The sequence below is a fragment of the Podarcis liolepis genome (genome assembly GCF_965112155.1).
Source record: "Podarcis liolepis genome assembly, chromosome: 5".
NCBI classification, from domain to species: domain Eukaryota; kingdom Metazoa; phylum Chordata; class Lepidosauria; order Squamata; family Lacertidae; genus Podarcis; species Podarcis liolepis.
This window is the reverse complement of record NC_139556.1, coordinates 30024863-30041750: the sequence shown is the minus strand read 5'-3', so window position 1 is coordinate 30041750 and position 16888 is coordinate 30024863. Positions and strand designations below refer to the sequence as shown.

The 16888-nt window shown below is 41.6% G+C and overlaps 1 protein-coding gene and 1 long non-coding RNA gene across 4 annotated transcripts in view; both read right to left on the bottom strand.

Moving 5' to 3' along the window:
- The window catches only part of ARID5B (AT-rich interaction domain 5B), a 182715-nt gene that overhangs the window by 75028 nt on the left and 90799 nt on the right, over positions 1-16888 (bottom strand). The gene's annotated exons all lie outside the window — the stretch shown is intronic.
- On the bottom strand, positions 405-8837 carry LOC310706762. The gene is made up of 2 exons (XR_014526156.1): positions 2007-8837; positions 405-603 (listed from the first exon to the last, which is right to left on the bottom strand). It is a non-coding gene; the product is annotated as an uncharacterized lncRNA (long non-coding RNA).

Here is a 16888-nt window from a genome sequence, read left to right as displayed (position 1 = left end):
AGTACCAGTATTACAGAGAAGTTAAGTTTTGGGAGGGAAGAAACCCATACACACAACTTTTGCTCATCGCAGTATCCTGGAAACAGTAACTAACACATTTTAACCCCACATTTCTACCTTCCTGTGAAGAGTCCTGGGTGGCATCTATGGAGTAATCCCATTTCCCCTGTCGCAACAATCCTAAGAGGTAGGTCACGCCAAGAGAAAGTGAACGGTCCAGGTGAGTTTTGTGGCACAATAGTGATCTGAAGACCAAGTCTCCCTGGTTCAGTGCACTATATCCCAAAGCAACTCTCAGCATATGTTTATCAACCTTTCTGGGTTCATAACAACCTGCAGTCTAGGAAACCCAAACATTTATCACACTCCGTTTGTGATAAAATAACAAAGTCAAAACGCATCTGCAATTTTATATATTTTTATTAGCATGATGCAACATGATTCTCTGATGGGCCTCTTATTATACGCCAACAAAACTTCTGATGAGCAGGTAGAGCAAACAGAAAGAAAATCACAGGAAATTATGGTGCCTGCAAAAGATTCCATGCAAAACTGTTACATCAAATCCTCCCTTTGTCTTTGGAATTATCTCAGGGCCATCTCCTGAAACAGGAACGGAGCATCAATAGCACTTGAGTAAAATGGATGTATTTAATCATGGACTGGTGCCAACAAAGCAATATTAGACTATGAGACAACTTGATTGCTGTCTCCCCGCTGTATCCTGTTACAACTTCTAAAGTTGGATTTCGACAGCAGTTTCTCCCAGTGAGTGCTCATCTTCAGGGCAGCAGGTTGGTGAAGGCCATGACTACAACTCCCAACAGCATGAGGCCACACGGCTATGTTGGCAGGGGATGATGGAAGTTGTAGTCCAAAACATCCAAAGGGCACCAGTTTGGTGGATGCTATAGCACTAAACCAGAATCACTTCAGTGTATTATTATTGGACAAAGTTGGTTTTTGAATCATGGAACGACAGAACTAGATGGGACCTTGAAGGTCAGAGCTGTACCACTCTGGAGTGGAGATGAGGAAGCAGAGTTTATAATGCTTCCCTCACTCAGCATTTCAGATAGGGATCTAGACTCCCTTAAGACAACTGACCCACTTTGGAAGATTCACCCTCCCAGAGGACTGGTGTTCATCTCAGCCTTACCAATTTCACACTGGAATATTAGCAAGTCCTCATGTTCATAGACACCATAGGAGCCAGGGCAGCGCAACTAAATGCTTAGATTTGAACCATTTTCGCCTTTCAAATAGCTAGCCCGGAATGGGCAGGTTTGGCACTTTTCTGGTTCAAAACTGCCCCTCTTTTCAGATAAGGTAAAGGTAAAGGGACCCCTGACCATTAGGTCCAGTCATGGCAGACTCTGGGGTTGCAGCGCTCATCTCGCTTTATTGGCTGAGGGAGCCAGCATACAGCTTCTGGGTCATGTGGCCAGCATGACTAAGCCGCTTCTGGCGAACCAGAGCAGCGCACGGAAATGCCGTTTACCTTCCCACCGGAGCGGTACCTATTTATCTACTTGCACTTTGAGGTGCTTTCGAACTGCTAGGTTGGCAGGAGCTGGGACCGAGCAATGGGAGCTCACCCTGTCACGGGGATTCAAACCACTGACCTTCTGATTAGCAAGTCCTAGGCTCTGTGGTTTAACCCACAGCGCCACCCACATCCCTATCTTTTCAGATAGTTATGTTTATTTTAGCCTCGGTGGATATTTTAATTAACATATGCAAATGAGCCATGGCATTTTCTCCCTGCCGCCTTCCCTGAGAGAGGTGGCAACTCTATAGCAGGTCATGGCAGGTGGTGCATCAGATCCCCTGACTCTGAAATACAAAAACACTATTGGCTTTCTCCTTCAGGCCTGGGCCTAGGTCACAAAAAACCTGACTCATTTAAATTTATAGGTGAGAGAAACAGTGAGTGGATTGCCTCTGAACCGGGTTACAAGTGCAAATGAAATAATATATATATGATATAATATATGATTATTGACCTCATAAATGCACTCCCTTGATTTGTAATTATTTTGCTTTTTGTCCAGGACTTGTAGAAGCCATCCGAATGCCTTCCTTGACTCACCTGCAGTGGCAGCTGACATTTTTGTTCAGTCATCTCAGCCTCTTTGGCTCTGCAGCATGCTACTTGATGGTTGCTAGGCAACTATTGTTGAATACATGCATAAGACATTAATTGTCTGAGCACTTTTTAAAAGAGAGAGAGAGAGAGAGAAATTCTTCAAAGCTGAGGACACTGTCATATCTAAAATTGGACATGTTCTTTATCGCAGTCATTTCTCATAGTTTGTGCGCTGTGTGTTTGTGTCAAAGGGTGAAATGAGTCACAAATTACTCAGACATCAATCCCAAAATTGTAAGTAGCCTCATCTATAGCAATGACTCATTCAAAGAATTTTATGTCTTCTTAATCTTCTGCTTTTCATTATTCTGCTTGTCACTTCATATACTTCTGCCTGACATACATTTGCCCTATTTTTATTTTCTATATCAGCAAAGGATATAGAATAGAAGGTATATCTGTAACTTATTATTTCAGTTCATTTAGAGCATCTATCACCGCAACCCATAATGGAACCAGCGAGAATTCTCATTTGTTTCACTTCAAAGGGACACCATAGCCTCACAGCTGATGCCAAATATTCTGCACTGATTTACTAGTAAGCGCAGATTATATTGTACAGTGCCCGCCCCCCCCAGCATTCCAGCGTCATGAACAAGCTGCAGAGGCAGTAAACACAGACTTCCATAAATTGACTCAAACTTTACCAAATAAACAACTGCAGGATCTTAAGCTAGGTAATAATTTTAATGACTAAATTCCCACTGTCACGACTGAAGCTAACACGAGACGTAAGACACACACAGCTAACGAAAGTACAGCCTGTATCTCATGCAGTCCCTCCGCTAAATGTTTTTGATAGGTCTGTCAGATGATTGCAGGATCAGTAGGATTCAGCCTAATGAGGATAAGTATGTTGCTGATACAGGAATTTGTTATTCCAAGCAATTGGCTGGAAGAAAACCAAGGAAGCTTTTTTCTGGAACCACCAGCGAATTTTGACTAAGGCAAAATTTGAGGGACGTTTGGAGGCTACTGCTTATGCAGACATCCTCAGGAATTTTAAGGAAAGTATGAAGAATTTTAAGTAGATTAGTGAAATCTCTCAGAAAGGGAGGAGGTTTACATCTCCGACCCTCTTATGCTACTTCAGTGATCTGGGAGCTGCCTCTCGATGGCAAAACCCCACAACACTGTAAGCGTGATGGATTCATTTATATCAAGGCATTTTAAACTATGAAAGAGGGATGGGGGAGATAAATTTAAACCACTGAGTCAAATCAGCTTTCCCATTTTGTAAGTCATGTGCTTCTTTAACAAATGGACATACCAACTGGATTCTAGCAAACATTTCACGCATGGCGGCTGCATGGATGTTCTCACTATCTGGAGAATTGTTCATCTGTAACCAATATGGTAAACCAAGTATTACCACACTCAGCTCCCTCCAGATTTTCAGTCCCCAAAGGTACAAATTACCTGGGCTCTATGTCATGGCCAGTAAAAGGCTATGGGTAGCCATAAAATCCGGTCCCGGCGATTGCATTTTCAGCTGAGGCTCTCTGAATCAGTTGTTTGAGCAGAAGTCCATAAGGTTTTGTTCAATTGGGCAGGCAAGGGCAGAAGTCTACATTTTCATCAAATCTGACCAATCCAGAAGCTTCATGCTGCCTGCCAATCACAGGGGTCTCAGCTCCTGAGATCTTTGGTTCAGATCCAGGAGACTACATGACCTCAGGCACAGATGATAGGTTCTGCTCAAGATTAGAACCACCAAGTGATAAATCTTAAAGCATCTACTATGAGGCAAACATTCAAAAGTATCCTCCTTGACAAGATTCTATACTCACTCATTTCAGCTTCTCTTGCACTCCCTAAGAATTAAAAATTGACCTTTTAAAAGGTTCTCCTCCTCCTCCCTTACTCACTGGTTGTTAACACACACTTTTTAATTAATGCAGTCATTAAGATTATTATACAAAAATTCCAGGTGAATCAAGAGAGAGGTGGGGGAGTAATCTGAAAGAGCTATTTAAAACTCACATTGCATCTCTGCTTGATTTTTTGAGCTTGTATTAGTCAACATACTTCAGCCAACTTATTTTAAAATGGTATAATCAAGTAACATTTTCCAGCTTTGACTCAACCCAAAGAACAAAATAAGAGTGCTTCTCACTGTCTATAATGAGGATAATGTACAAGGTATTTTGGTGAAGTTAAAAGCCAAGTAATACCTCCAAAAATAAATTAGAACATGCACACGCATTTAACTATATATGTGACAAATCTCTAACCTCAGCAGGCACAGCTAATAGAGAATTCAAATGCTATCAGGACAGTGATTCTACCAACCATCAGTTCAGTCAGAATTCTACACAAATAGCATGAGGGTCTAATATACAGCCCTCAGTGTTAGCATGCACATGCATTTGTATCACTTTATTTCTCTGCACTGGCAGCTAAACATGCACTTTGACTCAACTGAAAAACATTGCATTTGAGGGGTTATTATGTGCAAATTTGGTCCATGGTGTTAATAAGAGCTGTCCCATTTACACATGCAAGCCATCACTTAATGTTATTTTACGGTTGCCATTTCAAAAAGTTGATTTATTCCATGATTTATAAACTGCTCTAATTCAGACCTGTGTACAGAAATATAATTGCATGTACAGTCGTACCTTGGTTGACGAATGTCTTGTGACTCAAACATTTTGGCTCCTGAACGCTGCAAACCCGGAAGTGAGTGTTCTGGTTTGCGAACGTTCCTTGGAACCCAAACATCTGACGCGGCTTCCGCAGCTTCCGCGGCTTCCGCTTGAGTGCAGGAAGCTCCTGCAGCCAATCGGAAGCTGTGCCTTGGTTTTCAAATATTTTTGGAAATTGAACGGACTTCTGGAACAGATACCATTTGTCAACCAAGGTACGACTGTATGAACAACCTGGATCTCATACAGTTAAAAAAATAATGGAAAGAAAGCTAAATGCCCACTGCAAAGCACCATGCACTCATAAAAGCCAGTACCAACCTTTATAGACCACTGGCTTTTGAGAGAGAGAGAGAGAGAGAGAGAGAGAGAGAGAGAGAGAGAGCACTTTTCTTCTTCTGTGAAAGCCATTCACTTTATTGAGTTCATAATATAACTGCTCATTAGTTATAGATACAGTTGTGACGGAGCAAGAGGATTTATTTACTTTTTCAAAATTAAGTCTGTTCCGTCACTGTTTCCAAAGAACTCTATGCTCAGGGGAGGAAAACAGAATTATCATTCAGTCAAATGCTTATATTCTCTGTGACCTTATCAGATTCAATTTATTCATTATGACATTCTGTGTGGTATAAAGATGTTGGCTGACCTTCTTAAGCCATGAACTTACTCTGTTATTTAAAGGTGGTTTACACCAACACACGTTGGTGGTCTAGTTGGTACAGCTCAGTTGGTAGAGCAGGAGACTCTTAATCTCAGGGCTGTGGGTTCAAGCCCCATGTTGGGCGAAAGATTCTTGCATTGCAGAGGTTTGGATTAGATGACCCTCTTGGTCCCATCCAACTCTCACTGGTCCACTAAATGTGGATTGAAATCAAAACTGGTTCACACACAACTCCTGTATGCAGGATCTCCTAGGTACGTATGATGGCAGGCGGGAGTGAGCCTGGGATTCAAATGCCCTCCCTGCCACCACTTCACAAAGAATCTACAGATTCATGGGAGATAAGGCTACCACTGGCTACTAGACAGCTAAATGTCATGTTTGCTGGAGATCACCAAAGAGAATGGACTATTGCTTGTAGGTTTCCCATGGGCACCTCGTTTGCCACTATGAGAACAATATGCTGAACTAGATAGGCCTTTGGCCTGCTCCACATAGCTCTTCCTATGTTGTTATGGATGCTCTTAACTCAGTGGCCTACAACAACCTCTTATGATTCTATAACTGAATATGAACAGATCACATTCAGTTACAGGGTAGGCCTTGCTAACAATATCTATCTTACATGCAAAAGCTCCAGGCTCCATGTATGGTGACAAGGGCAAGCACACCCGACACACCTGTTCCCATGTCCATGTTTGCTGTGGGTCATTGAATTGTGTGGTTGGTTGTTTTCTTTATAATTTTGCATTATACTACCCTGCCCTTCTTCTTAGCTAGGAGGGCATATTTCACTTCTTTCAAAAAAAACCCCATACATTATACTTACCCACCTACTCAGCAATCGCTAGACAATGGGTTCCTTTCTTTTGTGAGGGCTAGAGAGGAAGAGTTGTTTCTCTTGTACAATGCAGGATAATTTACAATCATACAGAAATATGCCTCCCCCTCCTCAATCGTTTTTGCTACAACCTAGCAAATATTTGTGTGCGTGTATTCGTGCAAGGCTTGCGTGCATACTGAAATTGGTATTTTAAAAAAACCCAGAACCCGAGTCAAACTGTGTTGGGGAAACATTGGAGCAGATGTACTCTAATGGGAAACTGAGCCAGGAACCATCTAGATGCAGAGCATGTCCCCACAATTAAGCTACGAGTCTCAAAAATGTCCACAGAGCTGAAAGTGTTTAACTTGGTCCAAAGAAACCCAGATATCAGCCAGAGGAGATCATCTTTCAATCTTCCGGTACTAAACACAATAAATGTTTACCACATCCTAAATATGTTTATTCAGAAGTAAGTCCCAATAAACTCAGTGGGAATCATTTTCTAGTTCATGGGTTTTTAAGACTGCAGGTTTAAAAAGGGCGGGAAGAAAGAATTAAACCATTTGGACAATATTATCTCAACATAAAACATGGAGGATTAAAATTACTGTTTGTTATCAGTGTTCTTCCCTCATTTGTCATTGTGTTGTATCATCTCCCAATTACCCCAATTTCTGCTGAGTATGTCTGTTCCTTAAAGGCCCAGCCATAAAACGTATGGACTAATTGTTAAGCAGAACTGAGGAGCTATTAAAACGGCAGCACTCCAGCACTTCCAATGGAAGTCAATTATTTCTGCATGATCGGGTTTGTAGTATGGCTCTAACTCATGCACTGCGGCTCGGAGATAAATTAACCCTTTCATTTTGACACAAACATGATTCAGGGACTGCAACAGGAATAAAATGTTACTTCAGAGTTTTTAATGAAGAGGTTACAGAGAGAACTCCAAAGGTCATGTCAAGGTTTCTTTAATTCAAGAGGCTACGTGGATTTCTGAGTAAAGATTTTAATAAACTTGTCTATGATTTCCTGAATCACTATCCCCACCCCCTCCATTTCATATTCCATCCTCTTAGGCTCGCTTGAGGACATTTACAGAGCGTTACAAGCTGTAACACACCAGCCTGTTCCTTCCTCCTAAACAGCCATTAAAGAGAAAGTCTGAAATGTACACATTTCAAAGATTACTTTGCAAGCACGAAGCCCTTTCCCCAGATGTTTTACATTTTGAATTTCCCAATAAATGAATAACATACTAAGAAAGCAAACAAGAGCTGACATTATTTAGTCTAAAAGTTTTAAAATGGCGTAACATCTGTAGCAAAAAACTATTTTGAATAACTATATTTAACTATCCACAGTGTTCAGTGTGATTCGAAACTAGTTTGCTTTCCAACCCGCCTCCAGTACTTAGAAGGCTTGAGGCAGGCAAGAGTTTGGAGGGATGCTGAAACTGTTTTAAGAGGGGACTTTGTTTCCCATGGTGTTCAACACACATTTCTTTTGTCTTGTTTGCTGACTCTGGTCAAAGAGGTTTTTTGAAAGAACAGATAATCCTGCCAAACCTTTTTTACCAGAGTCAAAAGTGGGGGAGAAAGTGAACCTTTTAAGCATATATCCTTCTTTCAGACTTGCCTTCGACTCTGTGAAAAATCTATTGGCCGTCACCAGCCAAATGAAGCAGTAATCAAAGTTTCCTCCCCATTGCTCAGGCCCTCCAATAGCAAAACCAATACTGTATAGGGCTAGGCTATTGAAATAAAAAGTTCCTACCATCTTCTTCCGGTTTTCACAGACATATGCACAGACTTTCACATGATAAACCCATATACCCAGCTAAGTGCCCAAACAGTTGAATAATATGCATCAAAGTACATAACTAGACACTGGGTTGTTGGGTTTATTTTTTTTTAATGACAGCACTCACTGGTACAGAATACTGACACCTCTTTTTCTGCTGTCCCTGGTACTCATTTGTGCTGGCACCCATGGCACTTTTGGCAGTATATGAGTACCGGTGCACCTCATCCCCTGCAAAACAAAAAGCTCAGACTAGGCAATACAAACATGGGATATGCATGAACAATCTCCTGATCTTTTTTTTTTTTAATATACTGAAAATCAGCACTGGAGGCTGCACTTCGGAGCAGAAGAGAAGTGGAAAAAAGGGGTTTTGCATAATACTTTCCCTTCCTGCTATTTGTCTGTTCAGAACTGCTCCCTCCCCAGTTGCTTTCACATTCATTGGGGCAGGGCGGGGAGAGAAAAGAGTCTCCCCCAAGACCAGAAAAGCAATTCAGAAAGCTTGATTTTGAACCCCTGTTCCTCTGCCCATGGACAACATCTTTGCACTAAAAAATGAAAAAGGGGAAAAAAAAAACATTGGGAGAGTGTCCATAGGTCTGCAATATAACATCCAGTATGGCTCTCAGTCACACAAGCAAGACTTGAAACTGTGCCAAAACAGGGCTTTTGAAAATTGTACCTTGACCCCTTTCACAACTAAATACAATCTTTATTAAAATCACTCTATAAAACTTCAGATCCTGTCTCCCGCCTCACCCTCTTTTATCTGCTTTATAAATAGCTAATATTCACTCATTAACCCAGAAAGAAAGAAAAAAACTTTTGCTACATTCTGTGAGGTTTTCTTTTCACTTGCAGTGGCTTGTGAAAGGCCTTTAATTAAAAAAAAACCTGGAAGAATTCTAAATCAGGTTTGCAGATTCATTTCCAAGGCACTCCAGCATGCTGTCTCTTTTTTTTAAAAAAACAACCCTACAAGATCCATGTAAATTTATGCAAGTTCCATAATAATCACATTTTTCCTAGTTGCATTTGATCTAAATAATACATGAAACATGCACACACACGGATTTTTAAAATCAGGCTTGCGTTACTGGAATCTTCCTCCTTTCAGCATTCTTGTTGGGACAGAGATCAATTTTTCCTCCCCCCAGTAGAGTAGCCTTTCACATCAACTAGTCACTACTAAACCCGCGAGCAGCAAGCAGTTAATGTTACCCTGCAAGAGACAAATCAAAGCTTTGATCATTTTTATGTTGCTCTGAAAGATAAGGGTGAAAAAAAACACATGCAAATTATTTTGGCTTAAGAGTAATTAACTAATTGCGTGTTGAGAAAAAATTAAACAATGTTCGCATGAGTCACTAAATGTGTTTTTTGTTCTTTGTTCAACTTTCTGGCACACCCTGTGTGCTTCCTTTCTTGCTTTAAAGAAATACGCACTGGAAAATATGCTTAGCATTTGGAGCAACAAGGAGAGAGACACATAAATGCAAAGTCTGCTATTCCCTATTTAAAATACAGTATCATAGAATCTCAGAATCGGCCTACACTCCTTGCTACCATTCTAGAATTTATCCTTTGGTTGTCCTCTTCTAGAACAAAGAGAGGATACATCTAGAACACAGATTCCAGAACTACTGTATTAAGCCTTCCTTAAGTCAAGGAATATTTTTTTTAGTCTCCCCAAGTTGGTAGGTCCAGTTTTGCTTATCATTCTGGATACAGTGAGCATCTGGATCTTTTGGAGATGTCCCCACCCATGCAAATTGGGGCAGTGAGGAGCGACAGACAAAAAGAGGCTGATAGGGAAAAGGGAGATGCAGAAATACAGCAGCAACTACATCCTGCTCCACTAGCTTGGGACTTTTCAAGATATGGGCAAGGTCTTCTTTTCTGGCTGCAACCTGGCATCATGATCAAAGATTATTCCTACTCTACCTCTCAGCCAGACCCAGGACAGACATATATCAGAGGTCAGGAAGAAGCAGGTATTACTCCCCATCAACTTTCCTGACTCTTTAGGGAGAACACTAAATATCTGTACCACTCCCACAAGCTAATGACAGGTCACTGTTAAACTGCTCCGCTGACAGCACAGCAATCATTAGCATTGCTGGCAAGTAAACAAATTAATGAAATTATCTGTGCAAGACCATTGGATGTCAAAATAGGCAGAAAGCTTATTTGTTAGAGCTGCCAACCAGGCTGTTGTTGTTGTTTAAAAAAAACAAACTTTTTGAACCAGTAATATTTAACCAAATTGGCATATCCTCCAGAATGGAATCTGTCTGAGATGCTGAAGGAAGTGAGAGATAGATTCTGTTTATTGGACCTGAAGCTTCTGTTTACAGGACTGAAAGTTATCTAGCACCGTTCTATGTTTTCTGTTTAATCTCCATATACAGTATTGCACCAGAACCAGCAAACCTCAGAAAGTAAAATAAGTGTGTCCTTAGCTCTCAGTCCCACAATTTGGTCAATAATATTTCCAATACTGTAGTTCTTCTATGGTTCTTCCTTTAAGTACTCGATGTGTTGCACAAGCAGCATCTCAGTAATCCTTACAGCAGCCCTGCAGGGAGGTAGGCGTATCATCATCATCATCATATTGCAGATGGGACAGAGAGATGGAGAGGGTTGCCTAAGGCCACCCAGTGAGTTCATGAAGTGCGGTAAAATCTGCACTAGCTACTTCCCATATCACAGCTCACACCATTATTAAAGGCACAACACCCACTGCAGTGCATTCCTCTACTGATTAAACCAGCGACAAGCCTGCTGTTTAGTTTTGCACCTGATCCTAAAACTTGTTTCCTTGGAAGCATGTGTGTAGTAAGTACTTGCTCCTCAGATTTTGCCTCATTACTTTAGATGGCTTAGATCATGGGTAGGCAAACTAAGGCCTGGGGGCCGGATCTGGCCCAATCACCTTCTCAATCCGGCCCACAGATGGTCCGGGAATCAGCATGTTTTTACATGAGTAGAATGTGTGCTTTTATTTAAAATGCATTTCTGGGTTATTTGTGGGGCATAGGAACTTGTTCATTCCCCCCCAAAAAATATATAGTCTGCCCCCCCCCACAAGGTCTGAGGGACAGTGGACCAGCCCCCTGCAGAAAACGTTTGCTGACTCCTGGCTTAGATAATAAGCAAATGTTCTCGGGAAGGAACAAAGCACAGTTCCAGTGAATTCAGGTAAGCTTACAAGCGGGCCTATTCCTAAAAGAGCATTAGCTAAAATTACACTGGTTTCCATTGGAGGAGAGCCTCAAGTGCTGACATGTACTGAGTGTCATGTGATACATAATAATACTCTTAAACCAGTCCTGACATAATATCTCCCAAAGCATAATAACCACAAATGACTGCTTTAGTTAAGAACTAGCCAGAAGCAAAATAGAGCTGTGTAAAAGTAGATTTAGCCATAAATACCTCCACAATGTTTTATTCCACTTTTGGTTGTTTTTTTTTAAGGGGGGCTTAAAGGAGCCCCATAATAATTAACAAAGTGGGGGTGGACAACACATCATGTTCTTTACTATTATACAAGGGCTGTGAATGGTTATTTCATAGAACCACAGCTGCCAATGCTGTAAATTATGCAGGCACCAAGAAGCATTAAGGAGGAATAATAGCAGTTTAAACGAAAGCTGACGTAATTCATGATAAACAGTCATTGGAAAATGTTACGTTGTTGTCTCCCCGACTTTTTTTTTCTAAGTAGGTTTAATCTGAAGAATGCGGCCATATTCTGACATAAACCGCTTCTCTTTTCCATTGTGTTCGCTTCAGGAATGTTGGCACTTACACGAGATGAAGGGGGCGAGGAGAAGGATTCTCTACCACTCGCAATAATTACTGGTCTCACAGTATGAAGACTTTGGGGAATGCAACGATGAAAATGTGATAGTGTGATTGATTGGAAATTCTTCTGAACACAAAACACAACAAAGCCCTTCGGAAGCTTCCGACACAAAAGGCATGCAGGGTGGTCCGAGGAAGGGGGCAAAAACAAATGGGACGATACGTAAACAAAGGTGTCGTCCACAGAAAGCACATTTAACAAATGGCTTAAACAATAACTTCCACATCTGTGGGAGGGATTTGGCTCAGGTGCTCACCAAAAATCACAAACAAATTGTATCAGGCAACAACAGTTCCTATTGATGGAGGCCCTATAGTCCCTTTCGCATCAGCAGGTGTGGCAATGGACATGCTAGATCTGTGCCTGGCCTTGGTGATGAGAAACTACACGGGCCAATGTTAGTGGGTGGTTCCTCTGACCAGATAGGTGGGGTTCAGCCTGTTCTGGACGGGGCTGCACTCCTCCTAAAGGAGCAGGTATGCAGTTTGGGGAAACTTCTGGATACGCTACTGTCACTGGAGGCACAAGTGGCCTTGATGGCACAGAGTGCCTTCTATCAACTTCGACTACAAGCCTTTATGGACAGGGATAGTCTAGCTTCTGTTGTCTATGCTCTAGAAATCTCTAGGCTAGATTGCTGCAATGTGTTATGCATGAGGCTGCCTTTGATGACAGTTCTGAAACTGTAGCTGGCGTAGAATTCAAGCAGCCAGATTGTTGACTGGAAGTAGGAGGTTTGATCAAAATGTGGTCCAACTGCACTGCTGCCAATTAGTTTCCAGACTCAATTACAATCTCTGGTTTTGACCTACAAAGAATTATGCGGCTGGGAAGCCCAATAGCTTAGGGGCTGCCTTTCCCCACATGAACCTACCCAGACCTTGTGTTCATCACCTGAGGCTCTTCTTCATGTGCCCCCTTTGAAGGAGGTGCGTAGGAAGGCAATACAAGATCAAGCCTTCTCAGTGATGGCTCCCCAACTGTGGAAAGCCATCCCCAGAGAGGTGTTCCTGGTCCCATCACTATCAACCCTTTGGGTGCCAGGTGGAGTCTTCCTTATTCACCCAGACATTTTGTTCTTAATTGGTGTCCACCTCTTAATTGGATGGTGGTGGGATGTCTCCTTTTTATATTATTTCAGGATGTATTCATTTACTTAACGTTGTTTTCTGGTGCACTTTAATTTGGTATTCTTTACTTTTTTAAAATTGTAGATCAATTTGAGCCTTTTTTTTGCAGTAAGCGATAAATATCAGGATTAAATAATAAATAGTTGCTGTTTCCCAGATTTGTATTTCATGATGCCAGGCAACACAGACTAAATAGGTTACCATCAAGAGCCACAATCTTGCTGCCCTGCTCACCACTGGTGGCCCCACACACGGAACAGCTCTCTGTAGGAGCCACACTTCCTTCATTGCCACCATTGTGTCAGTAAGCCTTAATTCCTACTATGGGGTATTGATTTCCAAATAGAGACTTTTCCATGCTCCTCACACAGGATGATCTGTCAACCCACTCTTCCCCAAGATTTCACACTAAAGGGGAATGGTCCTCTTCCTTCTAACTGCTCTGGGTGAGTCTTCATATTATGCAACTGGTGTTCTTTTTTTAAAAAAATTAAAATTAAATTGATTAACTGGTTGTCAAGAGTGTCTTTGGATCAATGAACTGTTTCGGGGACTCTGGAACCTGAACAAGAAACCTGAAGGTTTGAGGCTAAGACTCAGCCTGGTGATCTACAGTGGACTCTATATTCTCAGGTCTCAGAGCTTTCTTCAGGGGCACTTAAGACACTGCAACTAGCAGATAATATAATGCCTCTGGATTCATCAGGTTAGCATACAGGTAAATACTTGAAACTTGGACTTCAAGTAAATACTTGAAACCTCGTGAACAAAGCAATACTTTTTTTTGCTGTACTCCAGCTTCTATCTCAAGCCACCAATCTCCAAGATCTTGAGCTATGGTGGAGACCAGCCTCCAGGTCCAGATTTAGGTATGCATAGTCCTAGTCTAGCAGAAACATTAATAGCCCGGGTCTGTCGAAACCCCCCTCTGATTTTGCTCTGTTTCAACTGTTCCAATATTGTGCAGTTGGAAACTCTGAAACCACAGCAAGCGTTTTACATATGAGATAACAGACGAGTGCTTGTGGTTAAGGAACTAGAACAGAGCTCAATAAGATCCGGGCTTCTAACAGCTCGGCTACATGCTTCCTGTGTATTATTTTTAGGCAGAAAGAAAGGCATAGTGAGCTTTATACGGCATTCTTGCAATAACTGAACTGCATCACAAGGGGCAGAGTTAAGGCAGGTCATGCAATATCTATGACTCTGGAGAGAGTGGTTTAAAACATATTCAAGAAAGCAGGGTTTACAATCACGAGGTTATTAACATGATATTATCACAACGGTGATTTCATATTGCTGAGATCTAACTTACCTTCAAATGTATGAACTTGAAAATTTCATCTTCCCTCCTTTTCAAGCCCTCCTCCTCCGCCCTTACATTTCTTATTGATTATGATGATTACTTGTAATAATTTTATTATACTGTATAATAATATAGTCCTTTGAGGTCAGCATCCACAAATGTGTTGTACTGAACCATTCTGATGGCCCCTTGGTGCCCCAGGTTCCTCTCCACACCCAGATATACCTGGGGTAGGCGTACTTCATAGCCCATACATAGGCTGGGCAACAGTCTTCCATACTACTATAACTGGTTGCAGTGCATTGGCAGTTGCTGCACATTTTCTGGGCTGTATTGCACCCCAGCTCTCAGATATACTTGCAAAATGCTTCACATTCTCATGCATGATCGACTGTGCAACACTCTTTGGGGGAAAGTCACAGTTGTTATTTTTGCAGAGGAACAATTGGGGGAAAGGACTTGAATGTTGGTTCCCAGTCCTCTTGAAATAGCAGGACTGACCCGGGAAGTCAGGTCTTCAAGCCAACCTCAGCAACAGCACAGAGGCTGAAGCTACCTGTTATGGCCAGAGCAAGGCATCTTATCAAGCTGTGTCATTTCCAGTGGTCTCTGCGTTGACCACTGCAACTCAGTCACCCAGGTGGGGGTGGATCTCAGATCTACCAGCTTATGGTTCAATGTACTTGAATCACACAACCTAAACATGCTGCTCACCTCAACAAAAACCTCCAACGGTGCCTGGACCAGTTCGTAAGGCTATTAAAACATCAACATCAAAAAGCGCTAAATTAACCAGGAGGGATGTTACAAATGCAGTATATACAGAACTCAGGCTGTTTTCAGAGCTCTGTTTCAGCAAGAAGAAAGTATCAAAATATAAAGGGAAAACAAGTTATTACAAGTTTATATTTGCACTGGAAATGTTACTGCAGGGACATGCCCTGCACTCAGTCTTACTGGTAACAGTTCAAGACAACAACATGAAGTGGATTAAATTATAACAGCATTGCAAGGGGGAGGCACACTGTGATCCTATTATCCATTTTTGTTGTTGATGATGTCGCTTAGAGAATGCAACTATTTTACACATTACAATGAACAACAGGATGTCAAAATGTGCAAATATTTATTCTGAGATTATGGGAAGCAGGGAAACAATTAGAACGGAAAAACATTAAGAATGAAAAATCATTTAACAAAAGCAATTATACATGGCATTTAGACTTCTCTGTCTTCAAATTATTATTCCAAATCATACTAGAATCTGTCAATGACCTATGTGTGCGCGCGTGCTTAAAGCAAGTATATGTATTATTTCACAACCAAAATCAATCATTACAAACAACATCTGGGGATCATTAATAGCTTATTCCACAGATGGATTAACCAAATAAGAAAAAGGCTTGACCAAGAATTCAAAACATTTCCAGATTTCTCATTTAAAAACCCACTCAGATTTATTCTAACAATGATGGGAAAGAACTTTTCATATATACATACAGCATATAACGTTGCCATTCATTAATCGTCACTGTGGCTATGCCCCATTTTCTGTTTTGTGAAAGACCTGCAATATTTAGCTTTGGAGAGTTCTGGAGATTTGCATATTTTTCAGACTGCTAAGGATGCCACAGTAAAGCTGCATCTGAAGAGGTCACAGAATTCAAATAAGTACAAATACTTTTTGTATTTGGGTTAAAACAATATGATAGGTATAGAACTTCCATAGACAGAAGCAGTATACCCCTGAAAACCAACGGCTGAGGACCAACAAGGGGAGATTATTATCCAGCATATGAGCTCCTAAGGCACCTGACCTTTCAGAGAAAACTTCCAAACTAGTTCAGCAGCAGCAGCAACAACCTGGGTTTTAACTCACCCTCTGAGTTCCATTGCCAGCAACCAAGATCCGTACAATTGAATTCTCACGTTACATGCTTGTGCAAAGCGACCCAGTTTACAAAAACAATGAGAAGAGCCACAGAACATCTCAGGTTCAAGTCCAGCCTTGTCATATAGGGCTGAAACATTGGGGAGCTACTGTCCATTGGGTGTACCAGACTTTTTCAACCGTGGGTCCCCAGATGTTGCTGAACTACAACTCCCATCATTCCTAGCTAGCAGAACCAGTGGTCAGGGATGATGGGAATTGTAGTCCGACAACATCTGGGAGGCCCAAGGTTGTGAAAGCCTGGTGGAACACAACATGGAGCTAGATGGACCAATGGGTCTGGCTCTGCAGGAGGTAGTTTCCTCTGTTCCTCTGTCAACTGCTTCACCTGCACATAATCATCATTTTATGACTGCAGTTGCATCAAATATCGTGCGTCATGCGCAGGAAAACCACAGAGGGAAACTTGTTGCATCATCTGATATATCCCCTCAAACACGGTAACTCTAAGCAGAGCCAGTTCATCTATGCGTTGTTTGGTTTGCTTGTTTATTTCATCTCTATCCCACTTTTCCTCAAAGGAGCTCTCGACGACAT